The 15,010-nt window shown below is 38.4% G+C and overlaps 1 long non-coding RNA gene across 1 annotated transcript in view; it reads right to left on the bottom strand.

The window, feature by feature from the left end:
• Positions 1-15,010, bottom strand: part of LOC113915090 — a 56,335-nt gene that overhangs the window by 34,404 nt on the left and 6,921 nt on the right. The window contains exon 2 of the long non-coding RNA XR_003517585.2: positions 312-402. This is a non-coding gene — a long non-coding RNA (uncharacterized LOC113915090). The remainder of the gene's footprint in view (positions 1-311; positions 403-15,010) is intronic.

The raw sequence follows: 15,010 nt of genomic DNA, 5'->3' as shown, positions 1-15,010 counted from the left end.
ATGTTCCTGCCCTCCTTCTGAAGAGTTATTGCTATGGACTAGACCCCAATGTGTGGGGCAGGAAACTGAGGCTCTGAAGTCTTGGCTTCAAGACTTCAGAGATAGATAGGATCCAATCTATCTATCCAAAAGATAGGGATCTAGACTCCTGAGCTAGATAGGAGCCCAACACAGTCCAACACAAACAGTCCCTACCCATTTCTAAACCTCTACCTTCACCCCAAATACTTCTGCATGACCTCCTTAAACTGGTCCCTTCCAATTTTGTACAGATACACCACCTGGGAGGACAGGGAACGGAATCAGCTTACCTTATCTTGGTAGTGCTTTGAGTGGGAAAAAGGAAGCAGGGCAGATCAGGGCAGAACCACCGGGTTCACAGGGCCCTTGGATTGAATGTTCCTGAAAAGAGAAAGAGAACAGAGATGGAGCCTGGGAGGAGTGGAGGTAAGTTTGGGCAGATGGAGGAGACTTGACTTACATATTAATGGTTGGCTATTTTCACCCTCCTAAAGTCCTGGGGACAAGGTCTGAAAAGGGATAGCTACTGGATCATGGGGGTCTCTTTTCTGACCTGAACATACACATAGAACTAGGAAGAGGTTGGAGATGTTAGAGGTGGGAGGGCTAAGACTGGACAGCGGTGAGGCAAGCAAGGTGCTCAGGGCACAAAATTGAAGGATGTACTCGCTCTTAAGTCATGCAAGTAACCGTGAGAGTGAGAAAGTGAGTGCCTCTTTACATTTGTTGACACATAATATTAACCATCACTAGCCACCCCTTGTCAACTTGGCATCCATATATATCTCCTTATACCATACTTAATCTCTGAATTAAGACAACAAGTAGCAGTTTTCTTTCAGCTGGCAAGACCAGCAATATAACTTCACTATCCTACCTCAGGAGTATATTAACTCTCCAGCCTTATATCATAATTTAGTTTGCAGGAACTCTGATCATCTTTCTCTTCCACAATATATGACACTGGGTCCATTATAATGAGATGACATTATGCTGATTGGACCTACTGAGCAAAGGAGTGACTACTCTAGACTTATTGGTCAGGTATCTGTGTGTCAGAGAGTGGGAAATTAATCCAACAAAAATTCAGAGGCCTTCTACCTCAGTGAAACTTCTTGAGGTCCAATGGTGTGGGGCATGTAGAGATATTCCTTCTAAGATTAAGGATAAAGTGCTGCATCTGGTGACTCCTACAACAAAAATAAAGGCACAATGTCTAGTTGTTGTTTTTTTTTTTTTTTTTTGGAGTCAACCTATTTCTCATTTGGGTGTGCTACTCCAGCCCATTTGCCAAGTGACCCAAAATGCTACTGAATTTTTTGGAATGTATGGTAACTCTAAGTTTAATAGTTTGAGGAATTGCCAGACGGTTTTCCAAAGCAGCTATACTCTTTAACATTCTCCCCAGCTGTATATCAGAGCTCTAATTCTCCTACATCCTCATCAAAAATACTTGTTTTCTGTCTTTTGGATTATAGCCATTTTGTGAGTGTGAAGTGGTATGTCATTATACTCTTGATTTATATTTCCTTAATGGCTAATAATGTTTAGCATTTTTATATTATTATTGGCCATTTGTATATGTACTTTGGAGAAATGTTTACTTAAATCCTTTGCTCATTAAAAAAAAAATACAAAGCATTCCCATATACTCCCCCTCTCTTCAGCCTCCCTACTATTAACATCCTATACCAGAGTGGTACATTTGTTACAATGATGAATCTACACTTATATCTCATTATCACAAGTCCATGTGTCAACTTGGCTAGGTTATAGTACCTGGTTGCTTGGTGAAAGCCTAGATGTTGCTCTGAAGGCAGTTTAAGATGTGTTCAACATTCAAATAAGCAGACTTTGAGTAAAGCAGCTTACCCTCTACAATGTAAGTGGGCCTCATCCAATCAGCTGAAGTTCTTAAGAGAACACACTGAAGTCATTTACAAGGAAAGAACTCTGCCTCCAGATTGCCTCTGAACTAAAGACTGCAACACTGACTCCTGCTGCAATTTTCAGTTTGCTGCTCATCCCAGCAAACTTCAGACTTGTGAGCCCTCACAACTGTGTAAATCAATTTCTTAAAATACACACACACACACAGAAACACAGAAACACCTCCAATTCATTCTGTTTCTCTGGAGAACCCTGAGCTATAATATAGCTATCCTTCATGTAAAGGGGTGAAGGCTAAGGCATGTGGGGTTTCTTTTTTGGGGGGGTTCTTTTTTAAGTAATAAAAAGGATCAAAATTGATATGGTGATATTCACTGTGAATATACTAAAAATCATTGAATCACACACTTTAAATGGATGAATTCTGTGGTATGTGAATTATATCTCAATAAATCTGTTAAAAATATCTCTAACTACAAAATAAAAAATATTTTAAGCATATTAATTAAAAATGTAAAGGTGACATTGAAGGAGAAATAGCTATGAGTTGAAGGTAGTTTACTTGAACAGAAATTAGAGGTAGAGGGCACCTGGGTGGCTCAGTTGGTTAAGCAACTGCCTTCGGCTCAGGTCATGATCCCAGGGTCCTGGGATCGAGTCCCGCATCTGGTTCCTTGCTCTGCAGGGAGCCTGCTTCTCCCTCTCCCTCTGCCTGCTATTCCACCTGCTTGTACTCTCTCTCTGTGTCAGATAAATAAATAAAATCATTTAAAAAAAATTAAAAAAAAGAAATTAGAGGTAGAAATTACTCAACCACTATCTCTTCAAATATTTCTTCTGTCTGATTTCTTTCTTTCTCTCTTTTCCTTGTTGGACTCTAATTACAAATGTGTTAGACTTATTTGTTTATTTGTCCCATATCTCCAGAGGCTCTATTTTATTTGTTTTTGTTTTTTTCCCTCTGTTTTCTTTGCGTTTTACTGTAGATTTCTATTTGATTTATGTTGAAGTTCAAGGATTTTATACTCTGGTGATTCCAGTGTACTATGAGCTAAATGTTTTTAAAATCATTAAAAGCGGGGGGGTACCTGGGTGTCTCAGTCGGTCAAGCAACCAACTCTTGGTTTCGGCTCAGGTCATGATTTCATGGTCCTGGGATAGAGCCCTGCGTTGAGCTCCATGCTCAGTGGGGAGTCTGCTCAGGGATTCTCTCCCTCTGTCCCTCCCCACTGCTCAAGCACTCTCTCTTAAGTAAATAAATGAATCTTTTTAAAAAAGCATTAAAAGGATTGAAGGAATGGTAGTCAAGGAGCCAGTACTACACATTAAGGTCACATCACCACTAGGTTTCACAGTCAGGAAACTATTTCCACTACCCAAAGTTCAGAAAACTAGGAAACCAATGCTGCTGTCACAAAGCTGTTGGCTGAACAATAGAACGTGGAATCTGGCCACTGCAAAAACTCTTGCCAGCTGAAGTTCATACATCAGCTGCCACCACCCAATAAGAATGGCCTCTACCTTCCTTCCATCTTCCAATCTAACACAAATGTACCTCATTGGAAAAGCCTAAATTACATTCAGAATTCTAGTAACAAGTGAGTCTGTGAAATGAAGTTTTTACCTTTCCAAAATCTGCAATATAAGGAGAGGTTGAGAACATAGAAGAGGTAGAAACAATTGCTAAATGCCAGTAGACAATAGATAGTACATTCCACCCCTTTGCTGACATAATATTGATACACAAAATTCTACCACATTTAAATTTCCAATCAACAAAATAGCAACTATAATATAATATAATATAATATAGCTATCCTTCATGTAAATGAAAATGCACTTACCCTCTATCCATAAAAAAGGGCTTACACCCAAAGCCCCATCACTCTCAGTATTCATCTATTGGTGATGTTCTTTTCTCTTCCACCTCAGCCACAATCCCATCTTGATAATCTAATGAACCAAATTATAAAATTAAGTACCACCAATATACCTTATATAAAATAGTAAGGGAAAGAAAGAGTGGAATAAAGGAAATCGGCTAATAAATACATGAATATTCATGACAAAGCAATATGCATAATGACCACAATTCTCATTTCTCTAAGTGGTCACAAGACGATAGTTGGTATTTATAATGACCTTCTTCCACTACCAGTTCCATGATCCTTTTGCCTTAGCACCTCACCTAGTGGGTGTTTTTACTTGATAAGGTAATCCAAATCTTCATTTGTAAAAGGTCTGAGCCATTCATGGTTATCTCGTGTTGGCTTGCTGTGATCTTCCATTTACCTTTCCTACTCAGTTCTTAATACCAGGAAATACCTCTCCCCATTGGATCCTTTTTACATCAGTCAGGGCCGCATCATGAAAAAACAAACCACCCTAGGAAATTTAAACATAGGAATTCAATATAAGGCATTGCTTATACTGATGTTGGAAGACTGAATGAAAGAGCCAAAAGGGATATGTGAGGGAAGCCAAATATTAGTAACCTAAGGAAGCAGCAGGCCACCCTTGGGACTGAAGAAACCACAGGGAAGAGACAGGATTACCAGAATTTGCAGATGTGGAGGGGTGGCCCTCACATAGCTGGTGCTCAAACTGAGGAGATATGGTATAACTGGTACTAGGAGTGCCATTAAGGAGTTGTCCCCTGATGCTGGAAGGACACTAATGGGAGCTGAAAGCAGGAAGGAAGTCCCATACCCTCTCTTCTCTCATTCCAATTTCCCACCAGTGTCTCCCATTGGCACCACCTAACTGGAAGAAGCCAGCTAGCAAGGAAATCTAGGAAAAGTATTTTGCAGGGTCCTAGCTCCAACATCTCAGAACAGAATATAGAATAGTGGGCTTAGGTCTATGAGATAAGAGATAAGTAAAAGAGATGCACAATATATCCCTCAGCCTACTCAGTATCCAATCACACCCCTTTACCCATAACTAAACTTCCATACAACGACAGTAACAACTTCATTCTGCCTCCTAAGAAGGTGCAACTAACATTCATACAAAGGAAGACACTGTCACCCGAAAAGGGGAGACAGAGCCCAGAAGCCATGATATCCACCTCTGGATGAGGTTAACTTTTGTTTTAGTTGGTCAAATTCCACCTGCATATTTTGTAACCTAAATATCAAATTGTAAGGTTAATCCCAATGAACAATTCCTATGTAAAATAATAGAGAAAAAGAGTAAGGAAAATAGTTAATATATACTAATATACACATAAAAGCAAGGGGTAGAATAGTACCTGCTATAGTTCTCATTTCTATAAATGATCTCAATGCCATAATTGAGTTTTACACTTTCTTATTCCACTGACTTGTTCCTCTTTCCTTCAGCTATCACCTCAATTGATCAAGGTTCACAAGCTTGTGAAATAACCCAGATCTTCATTTTTAAAGGGTCTGAAGATTTAGCAGTCCTACCTTTATTGGGTCACTATAGTGCACCTAGAGAATACCCTGGTTTCCAGATATTTCTCTTTGCACCATTGTGCAGCAGCAATCCAATTTTCTCTTGGAAATTAGAATGAATCACCTCAGCCACTGCAGTCATACCCTTCTTTGTATGTTAGATCAGTGACATAAGGAGCCCAACATTGCCAGGTGACTTCCAATTCAATGGAACTATTGCATGTCTCCTAACAAAAACATTCTTTCTTTATGCATTAAGCCCTCTAAAATCAGCAGTGACCAAACATAAAGATGGAAAGAAAAAATGTTGCAGTTTTTTGGGTAGTAAAAGAAGCAATTCCCACTTTACCTCCTTAATTTCTAGCCCTGTGTATTCTAGCTAAAAGATAAATAGAATTGTATATTGGTTGCTAGATTAGCATATGTTCCACATTGTAGAATAGCATCCAACCTCCAAAAGTATTGTTTCCCAGCTAATGTAACTGGACCATTCTACTACCCTGCAAAGCCAGCTGTTTCTGAATAGTAGGCAACATGATTGCACAACAAAAACAGTGAATAATACTATGAGCTAGAGCCCATAGCTTCACCCCCTCTGCTGTCAATAATTATTTCCTTGAATAAAAGCAATGAAATGTGAGATGCTGTGATGACAAATAAGGCATTCTATAAGTCCATAGGTGATGGAGTTGGCAGAAGCATTTGGGAAGAAAAGCTAATCCAAATATTCTAGTGAGAAAATTTGTTCCATCAGTAATTGAAAGGAGATTGAAATCAACTTGCTACCAGGTGGCTGGTTTGTACTCCCAGGGTATAGCACTCGTCTTTGCTGTTGGCAAGCTGGGCTTCCAGATGTGATCACAGGTAGTTCAGTCTTGGAGGGGAGGAGGGGGTGCCATGTTGTTAAACCCATGCACAGGGGCGCCTGGGTGGCTCAGTTGTTAAGCGTCTGCTTTCAGCTCAGGTCAGGATCCCGGGGTCCTGGGATCGAGCCCCGCATCAGGCTGCTCCCTCGGCGGGAAGCCTGCTTCTCCCTTTCCCACTCCCCCTGCTTGTGTTCCTTCTTCCGCTGTCTCTCTCTATCTGTCAAATGAATAAATAAAATCTTAAAAAAAAAACCCATGCACAACCTTGAGCAAACATCAGAATGACTGGGAAAAAAGACAGACTGACTTCTACAAAACTGGGCTCTTTTGCTCCTACAGTACATTTCTGGCTGGAGCCAGTAAAACATGTGCAACCATACATAGACAAGGCTAGAATTTTCTTCCTTTGTCAAATCATCACAGAAAATTCCCCATGAGGCCATGGAATGGGTTTAGGGAAAGTTGGCAAAGCAACAGTAGATACACGACGTCTGAATCATACAATTTACTTGTGCAATCAAGTCCTATTCTACATCTAAGTCACTTTTAATTGATGTAATGCTTTTCCCAGTTTGCCTAGGGCATTCTCAGTTTTAGCACTGAAAATCCCTCTAGTAACCTTCTCAGTCCAGGTAAACTGGGAAAATTAGTCACCATGGTTGCTGCACACACCCAACATCATGGCTTTGATTAAGTGATGCCCACTTTATAATGTGCATCTCCAGCAGTATGTTCTCTTAGAGTCCCATGATCAGGTATTAAGTTTCTACCCACCAAGGCCTGATAGCGATTCAGAAGTTTCCAAAAGGAAAAGAGTAATTTTCTAGAGAAAGTGTAGCTTTGTTCCAAAATCCTAAGAGCCTACAATGTGAGTTCCTTCAGGAGCATGCTCTAACCTCTATAGTACCCAAATATGTCACATTGAATGTAAGCATCATTAGCTTGGTTAGACCATAAAACAGCATAGTTACTTGCCCTGTAGCCTAATTTTGCTCCAGAATCTTCTCTTTCTTTGGGCTCCACTGAAAACCAAGAGCTTCAGTTGGAAATATCTCTTGGTAAATAGGTCCAAGCAGCACAATTAAATGCAGCATATGTCCCTTTCAAAATCCAAAAGGAACACCAAATTGTTTTTATTTCTTCATGATACAGCATATACTGTAGCAACTTGTCTGTCATTTTGGAATGATAGATACAGATATAGAGATATATCCAGATAAATAGCTTTACAGGTGCAAGGCTGTGCAGATTTGCTTGCAAAAAAGACAATATCTGAAACAGCAGCTACAGTGGAGTCATCACCTAATTAAATTTGTGATAATCCACTGTCAATATCCAAAATCCATCCACCTTCTACATAGGCCAAACAGGAAGTTAAATGAGGTGAATCACCACCCCTATATCTTTTAAGGTATTGATGATGACACTAAAATCTGAATTTCCCCTACAAGACTATTTACTGTAGTCAGTTTCATGGCTTTCACTTGGCCTTTCCTACCATAATGACCTTCATTCCACAAGTCAGAAAGGCAACGTGGAAATTCTGTCCATTGTTGAGTAGGTCTTTTCCAAGTATGCATTCAGAAACCAAGGAAAAAAACACTCAGTGAGTTCTTAAGCCCACATTTTTTTTTAAGTAGTTTCCATGCCCAGCATGGAGTCCAGTGTGGGACTTGAACTCACAACCCCCAGATCAAGACCTGAGCTGAGATCAAGAGTCAGAGGCTTAACCGACTGAGACACCCAGGCACCCCAGCCCACACTTTTAATATCTGTATATTTTTATTTTTAATTATATTATATAAATGTCCCTGGGGTAAATAGGTGGATGGATAGACAGATAGATAGATAGACATCGCTGATGTTTGAATACTACCCTACAAAACTGTATGTGGTAGACCTCTTAGAATCCATGTGAAGATGATTGAGTTTGTGAATTTAAAACTCAGAGAAAAGGTCAGGGTCAGAGGTAAAAGTTCGGAAGCCATAAATATATAAATGTTATGTAAAGAAAGCCATGGTATTAGATGAGATCATCTGAGAAGGGAGGATACATAGAAAAGAAAGCAGGGGGGCACCTGGGTGGCTCAGTTATTAAGCATCTGCGTTTGGCTCAGGTCATGATCTCAGGGTCCCGCATCGGGCTCCCTGCTCAGCAGGAAGCCTGCTTCTCCCTCTCTGACTCCCCCTGCTTGTGTTCCCTCTCTCGCTGTCTCTCTGTCAAATAAATAAAATCTTTAAAAATAATAAGAAAAGAAAAGAAAAGAAAAGTAAAGAAAAGAAAAGAAAGCAGGGAGGAAGATCGAGTCTGGCAGCACTCCAAAATTTAGAAATCAGAATGAAAAGAAAGAGCCAGCAAAAGAAACTGATCATGACTTGTCAATGAAGTAGGAGGAAATGAGAAGGTGCTATTATGGAGACCAAATCTTATTACATTCTGTTGGGAAGTGATGACTGAAAAAAAATTATGACTGAAGTCAACCATTAAGGGGTTTTGTTTTGTGGGTTTTTTTGGCAATATGGTAGCAATTGTTATTTGGTAAACAAGATAAGCTTCATTACAATGACAGAATTAGGATAGACTAAAAGATGAGAAAATGGGGAAAGTGAATAAAGCCAACATTTTCAAGGAATTTTATAGTAAAAGGAAGAGAAATGGGAAAAAAGTTGTTGACTGGTGGCTAAAGATAGATATTATCACATTCAAAAGTTATCCTTTCATTGATAAAAACTAAGAAATTTTAACATGAATGTTATTGAACTTTATCAAATGACTTTTTATTTCAATAGACTAATTTTTGGAGCACTTTTAGATTTACAGAAAAACTACAAGAAAGTACAGGAAGCTCTGATATATTGCTTCTCCTTCCCCTGCACAGTTTCTCCAATTTTTGACATTTTGCATTTGTGTGGTACATTTGTTACAACTGATGAACCAAATTTATACTAAAGTTCAAAGTTTACATTAGGGCTCACTCTGTGTTATACAGTTCTGTGGGTTTGGACAAATGTGTAATGTCCTACCTTCTCCATCAGAATATCATACAGAATAGTTTCACTCTCCTAAAAATGTTCTGTGCTCCACTCTGGAAAACAGTATGGAAGTTCCTCAAAAAATTGAAAAATAGAGCTACCCTACGACCCAGCAATTTCACTACTTGCTAGTATCTTTACCCAAAGATACAGGGCGCCTCGGTGGCTCAGTCATTTAAGTGTCTGCCTTCGGCTCAGGTCATGATCCCAGGGTCCTGGTATCGAGCCCCGCATCGGGCTCCCTGCTCCGGGGGAAGCCTGCTTCTCCCTCTCCCACGCCCCCTGCTTGTGTTCCCTCTCTCACTGTGTGTGTGTCTCTCTCTCTCTGTCAAATAAATAAATAAAATCTTTAAAAAAAATTTACCCAAAGATACAAATATAGTGATCCGAAGGGACATCTGCACCCCAATATTTGTGGCAGCAATGTCCACAATAGCCAAACTATGGAAAGAGCCCAGATGTTCATTGACAGATGAATGGATAAAGAAGATGGATGATATATATATAAAATGGAATATTACTCGGCCATCAAAAAAAATGAAGTCTTGCCATTTGCAAGGACATGGATGGAACTAGAGGATATTATCTTAAGCGAAATAAGTCAATCAGAGAAAGACAATTATCATATGATTACACTCATATGTGGAATTAAACAAATCAGAGGAGCATAGGGAAAGGGAGGGAAAAATAAAACAAGATGAAATCAGAGAGGGAGACAAACCATAAGGGACTCTTAATCATAGGAAACAAACTGAGGGTTGCTGGAGCAGAAGGGGGTGGGGGATGGGGAAACTGGGTGATGGACATTAAGGAGGGCACATGATATAATGAGCACTGGATATTATATAAGACTGATGAAGCACTGACTCTACCTCTGAAACTAATAATATATTATATGTTAATTAATTGAATTTAAATAAATAAATAGGAAAAGATAAAAAAAAATGTCCTGTACTCCCTCTCTCCACTTCCTCTGGACCACTGGCAACCACTGATCCCTTTACTGTTTTCATAGTTGTGCCTTTTCCAGAATGTCATATAATTTGAATTAAGCAATATGTAGCTTTTTCAGATTGGCTTCTTTCACTTAGCAATATGTATTTAAGGTTCCTTCATGTCTTTTCATAGCTTGATATCTCACTTCTTCTATCACTGAATAATACTCAACAGTATAAATGTACCATGGTTTGTTTATCCATTCATCTATTAAAGGACAACTTAGTTATTTCCAACTTCAGGCAGGTATGAATAAAGCTTCTATAAACATTCTTGTGCAGGTTTTTGTGTAGACATAAATTTTTAACTCATTTGGGCAAATGCTTAGTTGTGCAATTGCTGACTCATATGGCAAGCTTATGTTTAGCTTTGTAAGAAACTGACAGACACTCCTCCCAAGTGGCTGTACTATTTTGCATTCCCACCAGCAATGAATGAGAGTTTCTGTTGCTCACATCTTTGTCAACATTTGCTGTTATCATTGTTTCAGATTTTAGCCATTATAATAGGTGTGGAGTGGTATCTTATTATTGTTTTGATTTGCAATTACCTGATAACATTTGATATTGAATGTCTTTTCATATGCTTATTTGCCATGTGTATATCTTCTTTGGAAATGTACCTGCTCAGATATTTTGCCCCTTTTTTAATTGGATACTTTGTTTTCTTATTGTTGAGTTTTAAGAATTTTTTTTGTATTTTGGATACAAGTCTTTTATCATATATTTGTTTTGCAAATATTTTATCCCACTCTGTGGCTTGTCTTTTGATTCTCTTAACAGTGTCTTTCACAGAAGAGAAGTTCTTAATTTTAATGAAGTTCAAATCATCAATAATTTCTTTCATAGATCATACTTTTGGTGTTTTGGTGTTGGATCTAAAAAATAATCACCAAATCCAAGATTAGCTAGATTTTCTCGTGTTGTCTTCTAGAAGTTGTATAGCTTTGTGTACCATGTCTAGATCAGTGATTTGTTTTGAGTTGATTTTTGTGAAAGGTGTAAGGTTTGCATTCAGATTCATGTTTTTGCTTGTGAATGTCCAGTTGTTCCAGGCCCATTTGTTAAAAAGACTATCCTTTCTCCATTGATTTGCCTTTGCTTCTTTGTCAAAGACCAGTTGACTATATTTGCATGGATCTACTTCTGAGCTTTCTATACTATTCCATTGATGTATTTGTCTATTCTTCTGCCAATGTCTTAATTACTATGGCTTTATAGTAAGTCTTGAAGTTAGATAGTGTCAATGCTCTTTGTTCTTTTTCAGTATTGTGTTGACTATTCTGGTTCTTTTGCCTTCCCATATACACTTGAGATTCACTTTATCCACAATATAACTCACTGAGCTTTTGATTGGGATTACATTGAATCTATAAATCAAGTTGGGAAGAACTGACATCTTAATAATAATTAGGCTTCCTATCTATGAACATGGAATATTTTTCCATTTATTTAGACCTTCTTTGATTTCTTCACCAGAGACTTATAGTTTTCCTCATATAGACATTTTACTCTTTAGGTTTATGTTTATAAGTTAAATATCTCGATTTTTTTGGTGTTAATGTAAAAGGCATTACTTTTTTAATCTCAAATTCCAATTGTGCATTGCTGGCATGTAAGAAAGTGATTTACTTTTGTATATTAACCTGTAATCACTTATTAGTTCCAGGAGTATTTTTGTGGATTCTTTAGGGTTTTCTAAATAGACAATCTTGTCATCTCAAAAACAGATAGTTTTATTTCTTCCTTCTCAACCTGTCTACTTTTTATTTCCTTTTCTTGTCTTATCGCATTAGCTAGGACTTCCAGTACAATGTGGAATAGAAGTGGTGAGAGGGGACATTCTTGTCTTGTTCCTAAACTTGAAGTTTCCTCTATTTGTAGTTTGCTAGAGATTTTATTATTTTGCATGAGTGTTGGATTTTGTTGGAAATTTTTATTTCTGCATCTATGATATATGCTCATGCTTTTCCTTTAGCCTGTTGATGTGATGAATCATATTAATTGTTTTTTGAATGTTGAACAAGGCTTGAACACCTAGAATAAATTCCATTTGGGCATGGTGTATAATTCTTTTTTAATGATGTCTTAACTCTTATCAAGATGATTTACAGGTGATAATACATTACAATTATTTTATATTATTATTACAATATATTACATTATTACCTTTCCTAATATTGGATTTGCCTAATACTTCTATAATTAAACTACATTTTGTATGATGCATTCATCATTTAATATAGTCATAAATTAAACCTAGTTATTTTATTAAAGACATTTCTATGCAGCAGTATGGAGGCATTATAGTGCTTCATATTGGAAAAGAACATTGGTTTTGAAATCAAATCATCCTTGATCTGAATCCTAATTCCACAACTTGATGGCTATCTGAGCTTCAACTACTTATTTAATTTTCCTAAAGTGTTAATTCCTTCCACAGAAGGATTAAATAAGATCTATGTCTCATGGCACATGGTGGGCACTCAATTAGGTGCAAGGTTTATTGATCTTAATATTTTAAGATGATACAAATACTTTTTTATACTTCTTTTGCCAGACTTTGGTATCAAAGTTTAGCAGGTAAGAATTTCAGCAACAACAAAAACAAAAACAAAAACATCCCTATGTTTCTTTATTTTCTCTAAATAATTTTAACTTTGATACCAAGCTTCCCTCCAGCTTTACAGACAGAAAATTTAACCTCAGTCATCCTTGGGGATACCTTTTTGCCAGGTATTGCAAGATTCTGAGGTCTAAAAGAGCATAAAACTTTAGGATAAATTCTCCAGTCAGCAGTCACAGGTCATTCTCATTGAGACACAGTCTCTCAAAATTTGCAGGCCCATTCAGACCAGTCTCTGTTCTTTCCAGAAGTCAGAAAAATGGTTAGAAAAATGGACTCAGGAGATAGATTTCCAGGTTCAAACCCTGTCTCTACTCCTTCCAAGCTGAACCTCAGTTTCCTCATCTATAAAATGGGGAGAATGATAATAATTAATGAGTTTATGTGAGAAATAAATTCCAGTATGTAGCATTTTCAAAAGTACCTGACACACAGTATATAAGTGTTAGCTATTGTTATTCTTTGATTAATTATAGCCTCGGAACCTTGGGCAAGGCTAGGAACTCCACTAAGGTTTTATATCTATCCCCTGTCGGGAGTGGCGGGGAGATAATGCCAAGGAGTAGAAAGCCATTTTCAAGGGACCCACAAATCTTTATCCCTTTCTCAGTCTCCTGGAACCTTTTTCTTTTAGGTCTAGCTCTTTGAAAAGCCCTAAGCTGAAAAAAGACCTGCAGAAACATACATGTTTATGAACTTCAGAACCAGTTTCACTATAGAACGTAAGTTTCCTAAATGTTTCTCTTACACAAGCTGTATCCTGATTAACCCCAGATGAAGATCTTCTGTATCACAAGGGGAAGATTTTGAAGGGTCAGTTTGGGAAGTGGAAGACTTAGCTGAACATTTGGGTCTCATAAGCCTCTTTAAAGCAAGCTCACTTACATATTGACTTGGGACTTTTTTCCAAAGCTGCTATATGTGATGAGTCTCCCAAATTATATCCCAGTAAGAAATTAAGCCTTGTTAATGGAAAAGGAGTATCACCCACTTTTATTTTCATGCAAATGGTCCCAGCAGAATAAAAAGGGGGACAGTGAAAGTGATGACACTGATCTAATTATCTGCAGGCCAATATCACCAAGTTCTTGAAAGGAACCCACAGAATGGCCTGACACAGACACACAAAACACAGCCAGGAAACAATTGGGACCCTAGCAACAAGGCAAAAACTGGCTCCTCTGTGCATAAAGAACTGTTTTATGAGCATTTCTTGTTACTTTCCATTAAGTCCCACTACCTCTTCCAAAGAAAGCTGCAGTCTATTTTTAATCAATGCCCCATTGCCTATAATCACTGACATATACCATTCCAACTTCTGCTTTCTGGCCTATTGTCCTCTCACACAGCTTCAAGCCCTGGTTTTATGGGAAATTTAACACATAAGAATAAGACTTCATTGGATACAAAGCCTCAGCATCCAAACACAACCTATCCCTCATAACCTATTAACCACTAAGTGAAGCCAGTGTTAAAATGTCTACATTTAGGGGCACCAGGGTGGCTCAGTCATTGAGTGTCTGCCTTCGGCTCAGGTCATGATCCCAGGGTCCTGGGATCGAGCCCCAGCAGGGAGGCCGCTTCTCCCTCTCCTACTCCCCCTGCTTGTGTCCCTGCTCTTACTAACTCTCTCTCTCTATCAAATAAATAAATAAAATCTTAAAAAAAAATCCATATTTAAAATAAGGAAAATGAAATCCAAGGAGATGAGGCTACTTGACAAAACATTCAAAGCTAGCAAGTAGAAAGAAAGGAGTCCCAAGTCTAACTCTTTTCACTGCACCACACTGCTGCCATGTTGTTAGGATACCAACAAAAAGGAGAAATGAGAGGTAGGCTCCAAAAAGCAACATTCAGTGCAATTCAGTAAAAGGTTTCCTGGTTTATGCTTTAGTTTCCTGAATCCAGCCTGCTTTACCTGGGTTCCAAGGCCCTCCCAACCTTTGCTGAGGAGCCTCTTCTCTAAACGGAGCCTCTTCTCACCATTACCTTGCAAACTTTGGCTAACTATAGTCTTATATCAAATCCTGGCTGCCCTATTCCTCCCCCCTCCGCCCTCGCCCGGGCCTTGTAATTATCTAAGTATCTGCACTGCCTGGGACCAAGTCATGTCCTGCCCTGTTTCCAGATAAGAGTCCTCGCCTCCTAATACCAGCTCAG

Source organism: Zalophus californianus, chromosome 11 (assembly GCF_009762305.2).
Source record: "Zalophus californianus isolate mZalCal1 chromosome 11, mZalCal1.pri.v2, whole genome shotgun sequence".
NCBI classification, from domain to species: domain Eukaryota; kingdom Metazoa; phylum Chordata; class Mammalia; order Carnivora; family Otariidae; genus Zalophus; species Zalophus californianus.
This window is presented reverse-complemented; position numbering and strand designations above follow the sequence as displayed.